The sequence below is a fragment of the Equus przewalskii genome, chromosome 1 (genome assembly GCF_037783145.1).
Source record: "Equus przewalskii isolate Varuska chromosome 1, EquPr2, whole genome shotgun sequence".
Taxonomy (NCBI): domain Eukaryota; kingdom Metazoa; phylum Chordata; class Mammalia; order Perissodactyla; family Equidae; genus Equus; species Equus przewalskii.
In genome coordinates, this window is record NC_091831.1 from 34,469,583 (window position 1) to 34,482,898 (window position 13,316).

The 13,316-nt window shown below is 38.9% G+C and overlaps 1 long non-coding RNA gene across 1 annotated transcript in view; it reads right to left on the bottom strand.

Moving 5' to 3' along the window:
• The window catches only part of LOC139074002 (uncharacterized), a 33,350-nt gene extending 24,231 nt beyond the window's left edge, over nucleotides 1-9,119 (bottom strand). Inside the window, exon 1 of the long non-coding RNA XR_011523269.1 lies at nucleotides 8,991-9,119. This is a non-coding gene — a long non-coding RNA (uncharacterized lncRNA). The remainder of the gene's footprint in view (nucleotides 1-8,990) is intronic.
• Between the last annotated feature and the right edge of the window lie 4,197 nt (nucleotides 9,120-13,316).

Sequence of the window (13,316 nt, forward strand, 5' to 3'; positions counted from 1 at the left end):
TCAGTTGAATTTCTAGACATTAACAATAAAATATATGAAAAAGAAATAAAGAAAAGAATCATTCACAATAAGATGAAAAACAATAAGATACTTAAGAATAAATTTAACCAAGGAAGTATAAAATCTATACATTGAAATGCATAATGGATTGATGAAAGTAACTGAAGAGGACACAAACAGAGGGAAAGATATCGGATGTTCATGGATCAGAATGAATGAATATTTTTAAAGCATCCATACTACTCAAAGCCATCTATAGATTCCACACCATCTCTCTCAAATTTCTAATGATATTTTCCACAGAAGTAGAAAAAAGAATTCTAAAATTTGTACAGAACTACAAAAGTTCCCAAATAGCCAAAGAAAGCTTGAGAAAGGAAGAACAAATCTGGAGATATCACACTTCCTGATTTCAAACTATATTACAAATCTATAGTAATCAAAACAGTATGGTACTGGCATAAAACAGACACATAGTGCAATGAAATGAAATCAAGAGCCCAGAAATAACCCCATGTATATATACTCATTTAGTATTTGACAAGGGGGTCAAAAATACTCAATGGGGCAAGGATACTTTCCTCAATAAATAGAGTTAATAAAATTGAATATTCACATACATAAAAATGAAATTGGACTCCCATCATACATCACTTGCAAAAATTAGCTCAGAATGAATTAAAGACTTAAATGTAAGACCTGATGTTGTAAAATCCCTAGAGAAAACATAGAGAAAATACTCCTTGACATTGGTCTTGGTAACTATTTGTTAGATATGATGCTAAAGGCACAAGCAATGAAAGAAGAAATAAATAAGTGAGACTACATCAAAATAAAAAGCTTTTGCACAACAAAAGAGGGAATCAAAAAAATGAAAAGGCAGTCTATAGAATGGGAGAAAATATTTGCACAACACATATTTGATAAGGGCTTCATATCCAGAATATATAAAGAATTAATACAACTCAATAACAAAAATGAGCAGAGGGAGAGTGATGTCAGCATCGTGTCAGAATGAGCTCTTCCCTTAGTTTCTCTCCTCTAAGATATAATGAAAAAGACACTCATAAATCAACAGAAGACATACACACAACACAACAGATGTCTGAGAGATCCATGCAGCCATACATCTGAAAGTGGGGGTGCTGGCACCCCTAGGAGATGATGGAAGGAAGTAGGAAGATCTCCTCTCCCTTTCCAGAGGCAGCGAACTATACCTGGAACCTATACAGTGGCCAGTGTGCAACTTTGAGAGGAGAAGGAGGAGAAGGCAGCCCTCTGCAGGAGAGCTTTTGCTCTAGGAGTTGCCTCCCACCTGCAGGAAAGATCCACACTGAGGTGGCAAAGTAACAGCAGGGTCTCCCTTACCAAGCAAAGCAGCCCAGACATGCAGCCAATGAGTACAGAGCAGGAGTATGGGCAGGAAAGAAGCCCCCCCCCCACATCCCACCTAGGGCATCAGCTCAGCCAGTCAGCCCGGGCAGGGAATTCCCACCAGAGACCCTGTGCCTATGTGTATAAAGCACAGTGGCCAGACACAAAGAGCTCTATCAGCACAGCCTCCAAATCATGGACACAACTGCCAGATGTCATAGCGGGCTCAGAAAACACAGCTCCTGCCCTCACCCCAGTGCTGGCAGGTGGAATCTGCCACCAAATACTACCACTATGAGACGGTAAAGGTCCACCCCACCAAACAGCATGCAGAAACATATTAACACACCAGATAGAAAGAAATGACAAGCACCCAGAAACCAATCCTGAAGTCATAGAAATCTACAATCTAAAGGACAGCAAATTCAAATAATTATCATAAGGAAACTCAATGAGATACAAGAAAACTCAGCAAGACAGTTCCACGAACTGAGGAATAAAATTAATGAGCTGAGGGAATTCTTCACAAAAGAGATTGAAACTATAAGAAAATCAGAAACGTTGGAGACAAAGAATGCAATGAATGAGATAAAAAATATCTGGAATCCTTAAAAAACAGAACTGATATTATGGAGGGCAGAATTGGTAACTTAGAGGACATAAATATAGAAATGCTTCAGGTGGAGGAAGAGAGAGAACAAAGACTAAAAAGAAATGAAGAAGTTATCTGAGAAATATCTGACTCAATTAGGAAATGCAATATATTCCTTGGGGAAGAGGGAGCGAGAAAGGAGCAGAGAGCTTGTTCAAAGAAATAATAGTGGAGGACTTCCCAAACCTGGGGAAGGGTCTAAAATAACACTTAAATGAAGCTAATAGAACTCCTAATTGCATCAATACAAAAAGACATTGTCCAAGGCATATATTAGTAAAACTGGGAAAAGTCAATGACAAAGAAATAATATTAAGGGCAGCAAGGCAGAAGATAATAATCTACAAAAGAACCCCTATCAGACTTTCAGTGGATTTCTCAACAGAAACCTTACTGGATAGGAGAGAGTGGAATGACATATTCAAAATACCAAAGTACAAAAACTTTCAACCAAGAATACTCTATGAAGCAAAACCATCCTTCAGATGTGATGAAGAAATAAAAAATTTCCCAGATAAACAAAAGCAGAGGAAGTTGATCACTGCAAGACTTCTCTACAAGAAATGATCAAGAAGGCCCTCATACTTGAAAAAGAAAAAAGAAATGGTTTACAAAGCCTGGAGCAAGGAGATACATAGACAAACGTAGAAAAGTGTAGCTCTCTATCAGAACAGGTTAGCAAACACTTAATTTGAGCATTAAAGATAAAGGGAAGGACATCATCAAAAATAATTATAATCATTTCGTTTTAATCACAAACTCACAATGCAAAACGGACTAAGTTGTGACAACAATGACTTAAACGGGAAAGAGGTAAGGGATGGAACCTGCTTAGACTAACGAGATATGAGGCTATCAGAAAATTGACTATCTCATCTATGAAGTCTTTTATACAAACCTCATGGTAACAACTAAACAAAAAATCAGAAGAGAGACACAAATGATACATAAAGATAAAACTGAGAAAACCATCATAGAGAATCACCAAACTGAATTGGCAGTCAGAAATGCACTGGAAAAGAAACAAGGGAAATAGAGAGAATTGGAAAACAAGCAATAAAAATGGCAGTATTAAGCCCTCATGTATCAATAATCACTCTAAATGTAAACATATTGAATTCTCCAATCAAAAGACAGAGAGTGGCTAGATGGATTAAAAAACAAGACTCAACAAGATGCTGCCGCCAGAAAACATGTCTCAACTCTAAAGACAAACACAGGCTCAGAATGAAGGGATAGAAGATGACACTCCAAGCTAATGGCAAACAAAAGAAAGCAGATGTTGCCATACCTATATCAGACAAAGTAGACTTCAAGATAAAAAAGTCAATGAGAGACAAAGACAGGCAGTATATGATAAAAGGGACACTCCACCAAGAGGACATAACATTTATAAATGTGCAACTAACACAGGAACACCAAAGTACATAAAACAACTATTAACAGAACTAAAAGGAAACATTAACGGTGACAGGATAACAGTAGAACACTTCAACACCCCACTTTCATCAATGGATAGATCATCCAAACAGAAAGTCAACAAGGGAATAGTGAAATTAAGTGAAAAAACAGAACAAATGGATTTAATGGATATATATAGAACTCTCCATCAAAAAATAGCAGAATACCCATCCTTCTCAAGTGCACATGGAACATTCTCAAAGATAGACCACATGCTCTGAAACAAGGCAAGCCACAATAAATTTAGGAAGATTGAAATCATATCAATCAACTTTTCCAAACATAATGCTATGAAACTGTAATCAACTACAAGAAAAAAGCAGGGAAAGTGACAAATAAGTGGAAACCAAACAACATACTACTGAACAACCAATGGATCAATGAAGAAATTAAAGGAGAAATCAAAAAATATCTGGAGACAAATGAAAATGAAAATACATCATACCAACTTATATGGAATACAGAAAAAGCAGTCCTAAGAGGGAAATTCATAGCAATACAGGATCACCTTAAGAAACAAGGAAAGTCTCAAATAAGCAATCTTAAACTACACCTAACAGAAGTAGAAAAAGAAGAACGAAGTCAAAAGTCAGCAGAAAGAGGAAAATAAGAAAAACCACAGCAGAAATTAATGAAATAGCCCAAAAAAAACAGTAGAAAGAATCAACAGCTAAGAGCTTGTTACTGAGAATATAGACAAAACTGAAAAACTCCTTAGCCAGACTCACTAAGAAAAGAGAGAGAAAGCTCAAATAAACAAAATTAGAAACAAAAGAGGAGAAATTCCAAAGGATACCACAGAAATACTAAAGATATAAGAGAATACTGTGAAAAACTCTATGCCAACAAATTGGACAATCTAGAAGAAATAGATAAATTCTTAGACTCACAGAACCTCCCAAAACTGAATCAAGAGGTAATAGAGAATCTGAATAGACCAATCACAAGTAAAGAGATTGAAACACTAATCAAAAAACAAAAGCCCAGGACCAGATGGCTTCTCTGGAGAATTCTACCAAACATTCAAAGAAGATTTAACACCTATTCTTCTCAAACCATTCCAAAAATATTGAAGACAGAACACTTCCTAACTCATTTTACCAGGCCAACATCACCCTGTTCCAAGGCCAGATAGGGCAACATAAAGAAGGAAAATTATAGGGCAATATTGGTGGTGAACATAGATGCAAAAATCCTCAACAAAATATTGACAAACTGAATACAGCAATGCATTAAAAGGATCATGAAACATGATCAAGTGGGGTTTATGCCATGGACTCAGGGATGGTTCAACATCCACAAATCAATGAATGTGACACCACATTAACAAAGTGAGGAATAAAAACAACATAACAATCTCAATAGATGAGATGACCTATTGCAGAAAAAGCATTTGACAAGATTCAACATCAATCTATGATAAAAACTCTCAATAAAATGGGATAGAAGAAAACTACCTCAACATAGTAAAGGCCATATATGACAAACCCATAACCAACATCATAATCAATGGGGAAAAACTCAAAGCAATCCCTCTGAGAGCAGGAACAAGGCAAGGGTGCCCACTCTCACCACTCTTGTTTAACATAGTACTGGAGGGTTTGGCCAGAGCAATTAGGCAAGAAAAAGAAATAAAAGTTATCCAAATTGACAAGAAAGAAGTGAAACTCTCACTGTTTGCAGATGGTATGATCCTAAATATAGAAAACCCTAAAGAATCCATTGGAAAACTGCTTGAAGTAATCAACAACTACAGAAAAGTGGCAGGGTACAAAATCAACTTACAAAAATAAGTCACATTTACATACTCTCATAACAAACTAACAGAAAGAATATTCAAGAATACACTCCCATTTACGATTGCAACAAAAAATCTAGAAATAAATTTAACCAAGGAGGTGAAAGACCTATCCAATGAAAACTATCACCCATTATTGGAAGAAATAGATGATGACATAAAGAAATGGAAAGATATTCCATGAAGATGGATTGGTAGAATAAACACAGTTAAAATATCCATATTCCCTAAAGCAATCTACAGATTAAATGCAATCCTAGTCAGAATCCCAGTGACATTCTTCACAGAAACAGAACAAAGAATTCTAAAATTTGTATGAGGCAACAGAAGAACCTGAATAGCCAAAGCAGTCCTAAGAAAAAAAGAACAAAGCTGGAGGCATCACAATCCCTGGCTTCAAAATATACTACAAAGCTATTGTAGTCAAAACAACATGGTACTGGTACAAAAACAGACACAGGTCAATGGAACAGAACTGAAAGCCCAGAAATAAAACTATACATCTACAGATAGCTGATCTTCGACAAAGGAGCAAGGAACATAAAATGGAGAAAGGAAAGTCTATCCCATAAAAGATGTTGGGAAAACTAGACAGCCACATGCAAAGGAATGAAAGTAGACAATTTGTTTTGCCATACACAAAAGTTAACCCAAAATGGGTTAAAGACAAGATGTGAAACCATAAAACTCCTAGAAGAAAATATAGGCTGTACACTCTGACATCAGTCTTAGAAGGATATTTTCAAATACCATGTCTACTCGGGCAAGAGAAACAAAAGAAAAAATAAACAAATGGGACTTCATCAGACTAAGGAGCTTCTGCAAGGCAAAGGAAATCAGGAGCAAAACAAAAAGACAACCCAGCAACAGGGAGAAAATATTTGCAAATCATATATCCAATAAGGTGTTAATCTCCAAAATATGCAAAGAATTCACACAACTCAACAACAAAAAAACAAGCAACCCAATCAAAAAGTAGGCAGACAATATGAACAGCCATTTTTCCAAAGTATATATACACATGGCCAATAGACACATGAAAAGCTGTTCAACATCACTAATCATTAGGGAAATGCAAATCAAAACTGCAATGAGATGCCACCTTACACTTGTTAGAATGGCTATAATTACCAAGACAAAAAAATCAAGTGTTGGAAAGAATGTGGGAAGAAAGGAAGCCTCATACACCACTGGTGGGAATGCAAACTGATGCAGCCACTATGGAAAACACTATGGAGATTTCTGAAAAAATTAAAAATAGTAATATCATATGACCCAGCTATCCCACTACTGGGAATTTATCCAAAGAACTTGAAATCAACAATTCAAAGAGACTTAGGAACCCCTATGTTCATTGCAACGTTATTCACAATAGCCAAGACATGGAAGCAACCCAAAAGCCCATCAACTGATGACTGTATAAAGAAGATGTGGTGTATATATACACAATGGAATACTACTCGGCCACAAAAAAGACAAAATTGTCCCATTTGAAGCAACATGCATGGACATTGAGGATATTATGTTAATTGAAATGTCAGAGAAAGACAAGCACCACATGATTTCACTCATATGTGGAAGATAAACAAAGACATGGACAAGAACAACAGATTAGCACTTACCAAAGGGGGATGAGTTTGGGGAGTGGGCATAAGGGGTAAAGGGGCACATTTAAATGGCAACTGACAAATAATAATGTACAACTGAAATGTCACAACTTTATAAACTATCATGACTTCAATAAAATAATTTTTTAAATGGGCAGAGGAATTGAGTAGATATTTCTTTTCAAAAGAAGACATAAAAACGACCATAGCTACATGAAAAGATGCTCAACATCCGTAATCATTAGGGAAAGGCAAATCAAATCTACAATGAGATATCACCTCACACTTGATAGAACGGCTATCATCCAAAAAGCAAGAGATAAGTGTTGGCGAGGATGTGGAGGAAAGGGAAGTCTTGTGCACTGTTGGTGGGAATGTAAATTGGTGCAGCCACTATGGAGAACATTACGGATCTCCCTCAAAAAACTAAAAATAGAACTACCATATTATCCAGCACTTAACTTCTGGGTTTATACGCAAAATAAATGAAAACAGGATATTGTAGAGATATCTACACTCTTATGTTTATTGCAGTCTTATTCACAACAGGCAGAATCTGGAAACAACCTAAGTGTCCAGCAGTGGAAGAATGGGTTACGAAGGTGTGATACATGTTTAGTTGTCTAGAAAGTTCTGAAGTTAATGGCCTATGAACTGTGAAAATTAAGAGCTGGAGACCTACAAAAAGTGATTCAAAGATCTTGAGGGCAAGTGGAAAGAATGATTTAATCTTCCCTGAGACATATTTTGTCCCTGGAAATAAAATCTCATGATCATTGCTTGAATGGTAAGGTGTCTGAAGGAATTCTCATGATTTCCAGTCAGAAGGTTGCAGACTGAAAATAATCACATAAACAACAATTAATCTTGAGCTTCCAACTGGATCCTCAGGCACTTAATGATTAAGGGGGAGCATTTGTCAGTGAGCATTGTTCCCTTGTCTATCTGTAGAGCATGTTGCTTCCTCTGGACAGGAGGGTTCCCTGCCTCTCTGCTCAGACACTCCCCTTAGCTGCCAAGATCTTTCTCCTCCTCCATTCCTCACCCACATTTCCCATGGATCTAAAAGGAGAGTTCCTGGCTAGAGGATGTGATCTATTCCTCAGTTCCCTAAGAAGCCTGGGTACAGCTGTCTCAGCCTGTGTCCTGACCAAGGGGTCCTTGTCCTCCTTTTTGTCCTTCAGGCCTGTGTTTTTCCTTGGAGACTCCCTCCAGAAAATGGCAGTGAGGCACCTCCTAAGTTCACAAAGTGAACCTAGTCATCAAAATCCCGCAGTAAACCAAGCACCTTAAATCAGTAGATATCTACATCTTCAAAAATATTAGCGAAAGATATTTATTTACTTTTTGTTAAAATTCTTTTGGGGCTGGCCTGGTGGTGCAGCTTTTAAGTTGCACGTTCCACTTTAGTGGCCCACGGTTAGCCAGTTTGGATCTTGGGTGCAGACATGGCATGGCTTAACAAGCTATGCTGTGGCAGGTGTCCCACATATAAACTAGAGGAAGATGGGCACGGACGTTAGCTCAGGGCCAGTCTTCCTCAGCAAAAAGAGGAGGATTGGCAGCAGATGTTAGCTCAGGACTAATCTTTCTCAAAAAAAGGACAAAAAATAGGAAAAATTGTTTTTGTGTGAGCTATTTTCCTCTTTCTCACTTTGTGTCTTGATAGTATTGTTACCAAGCAATGGACTTGTTCTGCTTGCCATGAGACTAACCAATAAGTCAGGAGGCAAGTCAGTGGAATAGAAAGGGTTTATTCATGATAGCAAGCAAAAACAGAAGATGGTGTACCAGCATCCTCAAAACCCATCTTCCCAGAACAAAGACTACATGCAAGTTATATAGGGGAGAGCATGTGCAGGCATGCATCAAACTATTTTTGGAATGCAGTTTGTTCAGACATCTGGTCTCCAGGTGGGCCTTCAAGGTCTGGTCTAACTTCCCAATAATCTTCTGTTTTTCCTCCCCTGTGATCAATGTTCCTGTTTTCAAGAGCCTGAACGTGCATCAGAGACCTGTTCAATGCCCTATATACTGATTTAGTTTAAAGATAATAAGAACAAAAGCTTTAACATATATAGTAAAGATTACTGCTTACATGAGTGGCACCAAGAATTCCCTGCTGTCAGTTGTAACCCAGCAGAATCGTATGTTGGTAATGGGATCAGGGTAGTCATTGTCTGTCTTGCTACTTCCTGCTGAATGGAGTCAGTGTAGGGGGACCATCAAATAAAACAGAGACACTTGTGTCTCAAAGTGGGTTGGAGGCCCTTTGTGACTTCAGAGAGGGAGTTGTTGAGTCATTGATACAGTTTAGAGAGTAGTTTAGAAACACATTTGATTCCCAATTTAATTATAAGGAATAATATTAAACTGATTACTAGGAAAACTAGTCCTCCTTTAATTAAGCCTATTAACACAGATTTAATTTTATTAGATATCCAGTAGAACAGATTAGTAAACTAGTCTCCGAATCCTGGCAAGAATGGGGTTTGATGGTCCAGCATCCATTGGAGCCAAGTAGCCTATTCTCTGATTTTAATACTGGTTTCCACTTGGGAGGATATGTTGATGTTTGAAAAGCAGGGTGTATCAGCAATTACACAATTATCCCCCTGTTAGGCCAAGCAATCTTATTATCTAACAGCATTTTCGCCAGGTAATCAAGAAACTTTTGTAAGTTAGCAAGAGATTTAGCAGTTTTGTTAGCTATGAGAGTATAGGACAGATTTCGAACATGTTGATGGGCTACAACCAAAGAAGTACGCATCTCCATCTGGTATTCCTCCAGGGAGATCTCCTTCTAGTAGAGAAAATAACTTTAAAGAACTAGTCCAGTGTTTAGTTTCTTCTGCAGGGTGTAGAGTAAAAGGAGTTATTAAGGTGCACAATAAACACTGTGCTGAATCAGTGGGATTCCATAAGCAATTACATGCCCAAGATACTCCATCATTACTGGACATGAATATATATCCCTCAGGTGGGCAATACATATGGTGGTTAGTTTCACTAATCCAAATGCCTGCATTTTCTCCCCAAGTATTGACTGGATAATCTAATAAATCATCTGTTGCAGGTACTATGACAGGTTCCTGACTGCAAAAGGGCAGAGTTTTTCCCAGTATTGGGTCATGATGTAACTAGTTTTGTTTGCGTCTGTTTTCGCTGGGATAGAAAAGCATGGGGGAGTACGTGTCACCTCTGGAGAGAATCATGCAATCCTAGGAGGGTACACAACTCTTGGGTTTTCATTAGTATCATGCCTCCAGACAGAGGTGAGTCCTGACAGATCGTATGTAGGGCACACTAATGGATCTCCAGGATCATGCACCAACTGAGGCTTGGGATGACAAACCCAGCAATTGGTTACTTTGGTAGCAGTGGATAAGGTCTCAGTTATTCTAACTAAGGCATTATCTTGCCAGGCTAGACTCATCATCAGGAAAAGGGTGTAGCTCCATAATCTAAATGTTTCTTTTAAAGACATATTTTAAATTTTCTAAGGGTTCAATTTTCTAATCAGTGTTAGTGACAAAAGGGTTACTTTCCAATGAGGTGGGTGACAGCTTAATTTGGGAATCATGTACCCACGGTTTGACTCTAGCCAATTTAACAAAAATTTCTGTTGTCAGCGCTTAACAGACAGTTGGTCCTTTGGTCCTTGTTCCCTCCACCTCTTTAAAATCAATGATCTCCGGGTTTGAAAGAGTGCACCGCTGTGTCTGGAGCGTGTTTTAATCTGGAAAAATCATACTCATGTACCGTCACTAGTACAGAATTAAGTGACTTTAAATATGATTTTATTAGCACATCTTGTAAAACAGTAGGGAATACAGAGGGCATGGTGGAAACAAGGAATGGCCAACCATGTAAAACCTCATAAGGGCTTAACCCAAGCCCACTTCAAGGAGTGACCCAGACCTGGAGCAGGGCAAAAGGCAGTACTTTGTCCTGTGTCAAGTGTGTTTCCTGGCACATTTTGGCTATGGTATTCTTAGGGTGTGGTTCATTTTCTCATTTTTGTCCAGTGGATTGAGGTCTCCAAGCAGTATGATGGTTCCCTTGTATCTTGAGAATCCGGGACACCTGTTGTGTAATCTTAGATATGAGGCCTGGCCAATTGTCACTCTGTGGGGTATTCAGAAGTCCCAACCTAGGTATAATGTCTTTTAATAGAGCCCAGACTACATCGGAGACCTTTTCTGTCCAGGTTGGGAAGGTCTCAACCCATCCTGAAAAGGTATAAACAAAGACAAGGAGGTATTTGAAATTTCCAGATACCCATGGCATTTGAGTAAAGTCCAGTAGTCAATCTTTAATTGGCCATCAGCCCTAGCATTCGACTCCCCATAGGGTCCAGTGCTGATACCAGTTTTGGGTTACTCTAGGCACAAACATGGCAGATCTTTATTACCTGCTCAATGGTCTTTTGTAAGTATGGCAATCAGATATCTTTTGGTCTACCGTACAGTGGCATCCTGCCTGTAATGAGTGCTTTCATGTAGGTGCCTGAGGATGTGGTATAATAATTTTTCAGGGATCAAAATTTGTCCTTGCTTGTTATATTTCTACCTTGAAGGGTGTTTTGAGAGCAATCCCCACTCTTCAACTCATTCCATGTCCTTGGGGGAATAAATAGGTTTGTATTCTGATATGTCAACTTTGGGAAGTAAAGAGGCAAGAAAAGTCACAATGTCTACCCTGGCTGCCCATTTTGCCACCTGGTCTGCCAGCCTGTTTCCTTTTGCTAAAGGGGCTTCCCCCTTTTGATGTCCAGGGAAGTGTACAACAGCTACATTGGAAAGCGAGTGGATTGCTTCAAGTAACCATAAAATTTCTGACATGTATTTAATGTCCTTGTTGTCTGTAGTAAGGAGCCCCCTCCCCTTCCAGATGGCACCATAGGTATTTACTACTGTAAAGGAGTACAGAGAGTCTTTAAAGACATTTGTCTTTTTTTTTTTTAAAGATTTTATTTTTTCCTTTTTCTCCTCAAAGCCCCCCGGTACATAGTTGTGTATTCTTCGTTGTGGGTCCTTCTAGTTGTGGTATGTGGGACGCTGCCTCAGCGTGGTCTGATGAGCAGTGCCATGTCCGCGCCCAGGATTCGAACTAACAAAGCACTGGCCGCCTGCAGCGGAGCGTGCGAACTTAACCACTCGGCCACGGGGCCAGCCCCCAAAGACATTTGTCTTTTGATAATAGAAGTGCCCTAGTTAAAGCAATCAGTTTCGCCCTTTGGGCAGAAATGCTAGGTGACAAGGCTTGAGCTACCAGTTTTCTGTTATGTCACTATGGTACATCCTGCTTTGCCACTTGCCTTGATCCATAAAGCTGATTCCTTCAATGAAAAGCTCTGTGCCAGCATCCACCAGGGATAGGTCACTCAAGACAGAGTAGCTAGCATAAACCATATTCATCACCTGTAGACAATCAGGTTCCAGTGGTTGTGCTGTCTCATTAGGCATCAGGGTAGCAGTATTTAAAGGAATGGTCACCTGTAACCTCACATTTGGGTTATCCAGGAGGGTGTTTTGAAATTTTCCCCTCCCTCCAGCTGTCAATCAGTGGTTCAAGCAAGGTAAGTACATGATGTGGTGCATGCGCGGTGGTGATTTGGCCAATGGTAAATTTTTCAGCTTCCTGGAGAATATCACAGTTAGTCGCCACTGCCCAAAGGTGAGGTGGCCATGCCTTAGCAATCTGTTTCAGTTGCTTTGAAAAACATGCCACTGACCTGGAGGTATTTCCCAAGCGTTGTGTTACTACTGCTATGATGATGCCTTGTCTCTCATGTATATGGGGGCTAAATGGATTTTCAAGATCAGGAAGGCCCAAAGCAGGGGCTGATATCAGCTTAGCCTTTATATCATCAAAAGCCAATTGGCATTCCTTGGTCCATTCTAAAGGTTCTGAATCCAGTCCTTTTATAGCCTCATACAAGGGTTCAATAATTAAGGCATAATCTGGAAGTTAAATGCGGCAAAAACCTGCCATGCCCAAAAAAACCCTTCAATTGATGCCAGGTCTTCTGGGAAGAATGCTATAGCCCTATTCAATCTGGCAGTAACTTTCTTTGTCCTTTAGAAATTATAAGACCTGAATACGTCAACTTTTGTTAACATATTTGGGCATTTTTTAAAGAAACATTGTATCTACAGTCTGACAAAAAATTAATGGTTTTTATGGTATTCTGTAGGTAAAATTTGTAAGTGGGGCTTGCAAGAGAGGTCACCAACATATTGTAGCAAAAGTCAATTATCTAATTTGAGCCCTCTTCAGTCTTTTGCTAATAATTCCCCAAATATAGTGGGGGAATTTTTAAAACCTTGAAGGAGTGCAGTCCAACAATATTGTTGTGTGCTCTGAGTGTCTGGGTCTTGCCATTTAAAGGCAAACAGTAGCTGGGCTTCTTTAGCCAGAG